The sequence below is a fragment of the Schistocerca americana genome, unplaced genomic scaffold (genome assembly GCF_021461395.2).
Source record: "Schistocerca americana isolate TAMUIC-IGC-003095 unplaced genomic scaffold, iqSchAmer2.1 HiC_scaffold_57, whole genome shotgun sequence".
Classification (NCBI taxonomy): Eukaryota; Metazoa; Arthropoda; class Insecta; order Orthoptera; family Acrididae; genus Schistocerca; species Schistocerca americana.
Genome location: NW_025726313.1, coordinates 222,497 through 231,467, shown reverse-complemented (window position 1 = coordinate 231,467; position 8,971 = coordinate 222,497). Strand labels below are relative to the sequence as shown.

The following is an 8,971-nucleotide window of genomic DNA, read 5'->3' as shown; positions in this document are numbered from 1 at the left end:
AATGCTGCCATACTAACTACTTTCACATGCACGTTGAAGCTTTCCTGCTATGCGAATCCAACTAGGAATATATTGCCAACGGAAGATGAGCACATAACTCTCTTAAAGATTTTCCACTTTTGATAATGGATTTTGCTTATTTGACAAGTTATTTGAATAAAAGTGTTGAACAATAAAATCCACTTTACGTGTGCACCGCACGCATCCGAACACCAGTTAGTCATCCTGTAAGTTTGGTGCTACGCGGTTGCTGAGGAGTACGAGTATATAAACATTGCCCACCGACGACTGATCATTCTATTCAACAACTGGTTTGTCAAATTACGATTCAGGTAGAAGTCATCTGTTATAAATATTACGTATTTTGAGGTTTCTTTAATGACAAAACAATGTTACGTACTAGCATCATTACATTTCTACCGAAAATTTGATTATAACCAGTAGAAGAATGAAACAGCAGTAGCAAGGACGAATAAATTGTGAATTTCCTGTGGTAACCGGAGGCAACCGCAGACGCTCAACTAGCACACACGTTTTAGCACTGGGTAAGCTTTCTAGGAAACAGAAAACTTTACACTGATTTCGAAAACTTTGCTATCACGTAACATTTACGCTATGTAGCATTGAACTGTTGAGCCGATCTGACTGGTTGTTGGCCTTGTGTTGAGCATGTGAACCGTGTTTTGAATTAAAATTTTAGATTTCAAACGCAAAATTTGACAGAAAATTAAACCCATTAAAAGCCAAATGAAATGCGTACTCAATGGAAACTAACATTCAGCAGCAAAGCACAATATGAACGATGCGTGTTAGACAAAGTCCACAAAACCGAATTACTGCTCTACTCTGAAGAAAATATTAAAAATTAGGAACAGGGTTTACCGTAAGTCTGCCTGCTGACACGACAAGCAAGACACCTCAGAATCCTGACTACACACTGTTTGCACAAGGACACAATGTAAGGTGCACCTTGAAATAAAATTGACTTGCCTCTCGCTCAGCAAGCTGTTTTTTGTGTCTGCAGTACTCACGTTCTCCAAATACAAATCAAGAGGTGCAGAAGCTACAGATAAATGATTTACTCTAAATTCTTATTGTCAGAAAATCTGTTGCTTCGTGCGGCGTAAGGTGCATTGGACATACAAAATTCTGAGCTTTACTACGAATCGGATGTGGGTTTTACTTCACAGACAGTCGTTACTGAGAAATCAAACTGACAAAAGGACAGCAGAAGATAAGAAGGCTAACAATCAAAATTGTCTCATTAGAAACATACCTTCGAAATTCCTGAAAATCAACATAATAGGAAAGTATTATCCCTCAGTTTTTTGTCTCCATAATAAAGTATTCTAGACAACTTCTCCAAAATACACGGAAAATAGATCTCATTCTTTAAGGAAAGGACCGCACACTACTATGCCTCAATTTCTCAGAGCTGAACAACTAACAAGTCAACCACAGATTAAACAGAGTCGAGGGTCTGTTTGTCTACACATGCAATGCGCTCATTTATCTTTGTCCCAGTACAATGAGGGTGAATTGTTTACAGTAGCAGGAAATATGAGAAGCTATACACACGTATTACTTTTAGTTCGAGGCATCACACTCTTAATTAGTTTCAAAGTTTCAGCTATGGTCTTCAAAGGGTTGACAACATTTTTAGTGGTTTATGTATCTAATCACGTCGAGTTTTCATACTATGTTACGTTTTGGTTACATATAACCCTAAGAGGGTCGAACCGAAACTTGTCAGCGCGGATCTGTGTCCTAGACAAGTGTTGCATGGACTGCACGCTACGTAAGCTGATAATGTAACATAGCTGGTAGTTGTAGTTCGCCAAGTATCGCACTACTCAACCAAAACATCGCTGGAAACAGTTCTCTTTTTTACTCAGCTTCAGATGCAACCATCGTTTACTCCGCACGCGTCCACTGTCGCCAAACCAACGTCAGCGCAGCTCCAGCCGCAGTGACGTGTGCACAGCTCACCTGTGCTGCCACACGGCAGGGAAGACCAACCTGGTGGTTCCACAGGAACGCGCTCTAAATTTTCGTACCACTTTCTATAGAATCGGGGAGTCGTGTTTTCAGAAGAATTCCGTTCACTAATCACATAGCTTCGTACAGTGTCTGCGAAATTATTAGAGCTGTTTTAACTCGTGTCATGAGAAGCTATGAAACAAAATAACCTATTTTCTATCGGAAAATTATATTTCCACTCACACAAGAGAAAAAGTGAAAATCGTTATAGTCCGGCTGAACAAATATTGTTTATAAACCTGAAAGTATAGTACCAGTACAGAGACAGCAGAAAAATTTAGAACCTCTTGAAATATAAACAGTAATTGTGTGTGCGTAAATGTATCAAAATTGATTTTTTGGTAAAGGTAGTCAAGTTATAATCTCCCAGTGCTCCACAGCCAGTATGTTACTAAAGCTTTATAAGTGTACTACCGCGTCATATTCTAAATTACTTCCGCTCACGAAACCAACGTTTCAGCCACGGTTTTAATGGCCGCCTGCTGTGTGTACTTATTGCTGCCCATAACTGACACGGGCTCTGATTATCCGCGTGCTGCGCCCCAGTGTTTCTCACAACTAATCAGTTTTGAAAGGTGCGAAGGATGTTCTCCGATGGTTGCAACCCCCAAACATCTGCACAGCCATGGTAACGGATGAAAGAAGGCGAGGTAGGCAGGACAGGGACGAACTGCAGCCAGCAGCGCGCTTACCTCCTGTGGAGAGGGCCGATGGCCGGAGTGGTGAACACCTTCGCCTCGTTGCTGAGCTGTCAGTCTTCTGCAGCACCCTGAAGATGAAGATGGATGTGCTACGCTCCACCAAGGGTGAGGTACATGCTCTGCACACTGGCGACGTATAGCAGGTGTCGGTGTGCAGACATCTATATTGTCGAAAGCGGTACGCTAGTACCAAATGGGTATGCGGGAGCACGAGCGTTACGTCCGCATTGGGCAGTACAACAGACCTACAGACACAGGAAACCACGAATACTGCTGCAGCGCAATTAAATGCAGTGACACCTAAGATGGCGAAATGCAAGATCAGAGAATCTACCAAAATGCTCGGCACTCTATTAGCCGATGTTTACCAATTATGGAGTGCAGCGTATCACCACTCCCTTCACCAGCGAACCCATTACAATGAGCTTTCCCACTCTTCCACTAGCATGCAGAACCTATTAATTGCAGTTTGACGTCACGCTCAGCAGAGCCATCATGGCAACGTAAGTGATTTAGTACGAAAAACAATAGACCCACAAGAAGGCCACTGCAACCGTAGCCCAAGAAATGGTTTCACCTATGATACTATTTGACTCGCTACGATACGAACGAAACTCCTCTGACGGAAGTTCAAGGCCATTCACATATTGTCAATTGTCTGACAAAAGTATTCTTAGAGGCCGCACATCACCCAACAAACTATGCCGTGTGTAGCGCTGTCGTGCTAACCTTCCGTGGAAAGTTGGTCTTGTCACTGTGGTTGGCTCTGAGCACTATGGGACTTAACATCTCAGGTCATCAGTCCCATATTACTTAGAACTACTTAAACCTAACTAACCTAAGGACATCACACACATCCATGCCCGAGGCAGGATTCGAACCTGCGACCGTAGCAGTCACGCGGTTCCGGACTGCAGCGCCTAGAACCGCACGGCCACAGCGGCCGGCACTCTTGTCACTGTGCGCGGGATTAAATACACAAGACTGGGTGCGAGGCGGTCGAAGCCTTAACGACACTTTGTGGAGATATTGAAAAGCTGCAAATCTTGGGACACGTCATGCGAATATAGATGCACGAAATGAAGCACTATTTTTAACTAATCCGTAAGTGTTTCGCGTGGCTCAGTAATAGTCCCTCGAATTTCTGTTTTTAGATCTTGTTTTCAATACTAACGGGAAATTTAATATAAAAGCTGGAATATCGACATATAGTGGTCGTTAATTTGTAACATATACAGCGATCTTCCTACAAAAACAATTCCAACGTTCCTGGGAAGAGAACAGTTCAAATTTTTATGCATTCAACGTGAGCCCCATGTGTTGCACAAATACCAGAACGGTGGTTCACTTCATGCCAGACACGAAGTAGCTGGTGTGTCGTTGTCGAACTCACAGGTTAAACAATACGATGACTGTGAGGCATGGCGGAGGGGAGGGGGGACAGATGGAAATGCCGTCTTTTACATGACCACACAATAAGTCACAATATGTGACGTCTTGAGTCTGAAGTGTCAGACATCGCGTCGTTCAAGCTGTGAGCTCGATAATGAGACACCAGCTGCTTCGGTGTGGCAGGAAATGAGCTGCTATTCTGGGATTTGTCGTGTAACACATTGTGCTCTCCTTTTACACATAGAAATAAGAATTTTTCTGCTTCAAGGAACACTGGAGTGGGGTTGAAGTCTTTTCCCTCTTTTTGAATAGCCCTATACTCTATTGAGGAGGTAATGAATAGAATTGGGGATAAGGAGCAGCTTGTGGCACAACTTGACTAGAAGAAGGGATCGGTTGGTAGGACATGTTCTGAGACATCGAGAGATCACCAATTTAGCATTGGAGGGCAGCGTGGAGGGTAAAAATCGTGGAGGGAGACCAACAGATGATTACACTAAGCAGATTCAGAAGGATGTAGGCTGCAGTAGGTACTGGGAGATGAAGCTTGCACAGGAGAGAGTTGCGTGGAAAGCCGCATCAAACTAGTCTCAGGACAGAAGACCCCAACAACAACAACAACATACTTGCTTCATGGTTATAAACGTTCAAAGTCCAGCCTATATCCAAACTTCTACGAAGAAGGACGATAGAATTTTTTTACAGGTCTTAGTTGCCAAGTACTTAATTTCTGATGTATATGTAGTATTTATTAGATTACGTACACTATCACCACGTGTAGTCTTTCGTGTTCGGATTTAAAATAAGCTTCTTAAACTTTGAAGTCATTTTATGCTACGTGCGTAATGTTACTGTAAACCGTCTTTTTTGGCTTTAGCGTGATTTATTACCTCGCAACTATAAATCAGGTTGCACGTTTCACGAATTATATTAACTGATAACCGTGGGATACAACAGCACTGAATTTGAGGTACTCCTGACTTCTACCAGTCGCTAGAAATCGTAAAGTTGTTAACAGCCTCATTCGTTTTCGTTAAGAATTGTTTGATGTTCAGCAACTCTGAAATGAATAATTCGCCCCTTATCAGGTAATTGTGAAAATTATCGGGGCCAGCTGCTGAAGTAACAGAACGTGGGTGAATTTCTTTGCTCGCATTACTCACTTTAGTCCATAGCTCTCAGCTCTTTGGCCTCGTTACCTCTAAGACAGTTTATGCGATCCCCTGTTTGATTCCGTGTGAAACAAATCTGTATCTCTTAGGACAAACAATGAACTTTAGGTAAGGTCGGGACGTGTTTTGGCTGCCACGAAATTGGTCGGTTGGCCGACATGTTGATGCGTAAGTAGGAGCCCTCAGTGTAACTCACAGATCGTATTGCGAAATCAAAGAGTGTGTTGAAATTTTTTTCATAAAAAGCACATCTATGTCATTACTTTGTTAGACTGACGTACAGGGTGGTTAAAAACAGTGTGAAAGGCTTTTAAGGGTGTTGCACGGTAACTTGTACTGACAATTAACTGAAAGGAAACAATTCGATACGTTAGAGTTTCCGAGTTCATTAGCATTAACGTTAGCCTATCAGTTTGATCAGCGCGGAAATTCAAGCGTCGGAAAGAGACTGTCGCCAAACGTGTCCTTCGGTTTTTCCTAAAATCAAACAGGAGGGATCGAACCCGAGCCAAACACTGAGCAACCTCGTGCGCCATCATCTACACCATGATAACTGACAGTTGTATGTGGAGGGCACTTTAATTTTCCCACGCAACAGCCTGACTTAACTTCAATGTTAATTAACTCTAAACAGTGCAAGGTATGTTGTTTTCTTGTCTTTTCAACACAACCTACCGTGGCACACCCCTTACAATCTATTGCGATTGTTTCTCACGACCTCTATAGATGAAGTGCATGCCTACCCTACAGACCTACACCGCACCTAAAATGTAACATGTTTCACATGAAACGAGTTTATGCTAACGAGAGAAGCGAGTTGGTGACTCCATTTCCTCTCACCACTAGACGTGACCAACTGTCCGTTCACGCCGTACACCACGTTAGTGAACGTGGGAGGTAAGTAATTCCAAAGCCGTAAGACGTATGCTAACGCATTTCCTCCTTTGGCAAAACACTGCACTTTTTCCATTACTATAAGATACTACACACCAACAGCACCTACTCTTTCGATTTCCGAGTAAATCATTTCTCTAGCATGTGTGAAGTTTTCTGGCTGTTGTCAAACATTTCGGTTGATTAGAATAATTCTTCGTAAGATATCAGTTTAATAAAATTTCTCAAACTTCAGGGGCTAACCCATCATCAAATTAAGATTTTATTTTCTACATGCTACAGATTTGACTGGCGCTTCCGTTAATATACACAATGCGAGACTAAAGGCAAATCATCTCACCTGCGCTACAGTAACTTTTTCGAATCCGCGATAGTGACAAACTGTACTGCAATGGTAAATACGTAGCTGTGAAGCTGAATCTCACCATTGGAACAGAAAACTCGATACCAATGGCTGCGCGCTTAGAGCAAATTCTAATGGTAACAGCCTGGAAACGGTGATTGTGGAAATGTTGCCGACACACGCGTCAGGTTAAGCAACAGATCTTAGACCGTAAAATCACAGCACCTAGCTACGAACGATATATATTGTTTCAGTGTGAGGTAAACATTCGCACCGAAATTAAATACCCCAGTATTTAAGACTGACTCAGTAACAACATCCGTTTTTTATTTTGCTAAGCTAACGCTTAAGCAGTACATGGAAGACTTACATGTCCAGACTGATTTCCTGGTAAGACTACAAGCAAAGAAATGTTTGAATTTCTTATAATGGCACGTAAGGATGACAATTTTCGACAATTTTTTTAGTTTCAAGAAAAATCAAAGCACTCACTGTCAGCAGCTTATGTCACTGAAACTTCATAAATTCAGCGCTAAGATCATATTCGGCTCTTCACTTACCTTCCATGCCATAGCACCTTCCCAGATTTTACATGAGAAAAGTGAAGTGATTTTTTTACTGTTTTAACAGTTGCTAAATGGTTCATTTCTTATGTACCTGTGGCATTTATTACGTAGTGTGCGAACCGCCATGTTTAGACTGCCTTCGAATTTAGAATTTTTTATATTTACTTGTCAGTGCGTTACATAAATCAAATTTTGCATTACCATGATGTGTTTCTGTAGTAAACTATAAATCACGTTTACTGTTTCACAAACCACTGTAATTAATAATTGTGGGGATACATCAGCACTGAATTTGAGATCCTCTAACTTCTGCTATGGGGCAGAAATCTATGTAGGCAACAGCCTCTCGTGACTACCCGTTTTCGTTAAGAATTTGATTTCAGTAGGTCTGAAACACGATTCATCCATTGCTACACAATTAAGAAAACCATCGGCTCCCAGTTGAGTAAGTAGCGGAACCTGGGGAATTTATTTCCTTGCATTAGTTGCTTTTTTGCCCACAGCTTTCATTTTTTTTTTTTTTTTTTTGCTTTGTTACGTCTAGAACAGCCAAGGAAAACCCTCCTTGTTTCTGTACAAAACCAAGGAGCAACTTTCAGAACAAACTCAATGAAGTTAAGGTTAGCAAATCACAACACACCGGCGCTGTAATCGCCGAGTGCAGTCTGTCGAGACGTGGCTGAACGCTGCCACGAAACAGGGCGGTCGGTTGGCCCAAATCCTGAAGCGTGTGTAGGGGTCTTTGAACTGTTACATGTTCTATTGGCCATCAAACGTATTCTAAGTCTAAGTCTACCCCAGCCTGTGGGTAAAATTACATTTTCTGAGGGATAAAAACTGAATCATTCAATTCTGTTTCGGTCACGAAACAATTATTTTCAAAAGACCATTAGTATCCTCAATTTTGTAAGACATTCTGATGATTTAAGCTACCAGTAATTAGGATGAGATTTTCACTCTGCAGCGGAGTGTGCGCTGATATGAAACTTCCTGGCAGATTAAAACTGTGTGCCCGACCGAGACTCGAACTCGGGACCTTTGCCTTTTGCGGGCAAGTGCTCTACCAACTGAGCTACCGAAGCAAGACGCACGCCCGGTACTCACAGCTTCACTTCTGCCAGTACCTCGTCTCCTACCTTCCAAACTTTACAGAAGCTCTCCTGCGAACTTTGCAGAACTAACACTCCTGAAAGAAAGGATATTGCGGAGACATGGCTTAGCCAAAGCCTGGGGGATGTTTCCAGAATGAGATTTTCACTCTGCAGCGGAGTGTGCGCTGATATGAAACTTCCTGGCAGATTAAAACTGTGTGCTCGACCGAGACTCGAACTCGGGACCTTTGCCTTTCGCGGGCAAGTGCTCTACCAACTGAGCTACCGAAGCACGACTCACGCCCGGTACTCAAAGCTTCACTTCTGCCAGTACCTCGTCTCCTACCTTCCAAATTTTACAGAAGCTCTCCTGCGAACCTTGCAGAACTAGCACTCCTGAAAGAAAGGATATTGTGGAGACATGGCTTAGCCACAGCCTGGGGGATATTTGCAGAATGAGATTTTCACTCTGCAGCGGAGTGTGCGCTGATATGAAACTTCGCGGCAGATTAAAACTGTGTGCCCGACCGAGACTCGAACTCGGGACCTTTGCCTTTCGCGGGCAAGTGCTCTACCAACTGAGCTACCGAAGCATGACTCACGCCCGGTACTCACAGCTTCACTTCTGCCAGTACCTCGTCTCCTATCTTCCAAACTTTACAGAAGCTCTCCTGCGAACCTTGCAGAACTAGCACTCCTGAAAGAAAGGATTTTGCGGAGACATGGCTTAGCCACACCCTGGGGGATGTTTCCAGAATGAGATTTTCACTCT

General features: G+C 42.8%; 1 non-coding gene across 1 annotated transcript; it reads right to left on the bottom strand.

Annotated features, from left to right (window-relative positions):
• Positions 1 to 8,116: 8,116 nt before the first annotated feature.
• Positions 8,117 to 8,191, bottom strand: Trnal-caa. Its single transcript has one exon. It is a non-coding gene; the product is annotated as a tRNA-Leu (tRNA).
• Positions 8,192 to 8,971: the final 780 nt, after the last annotated feature.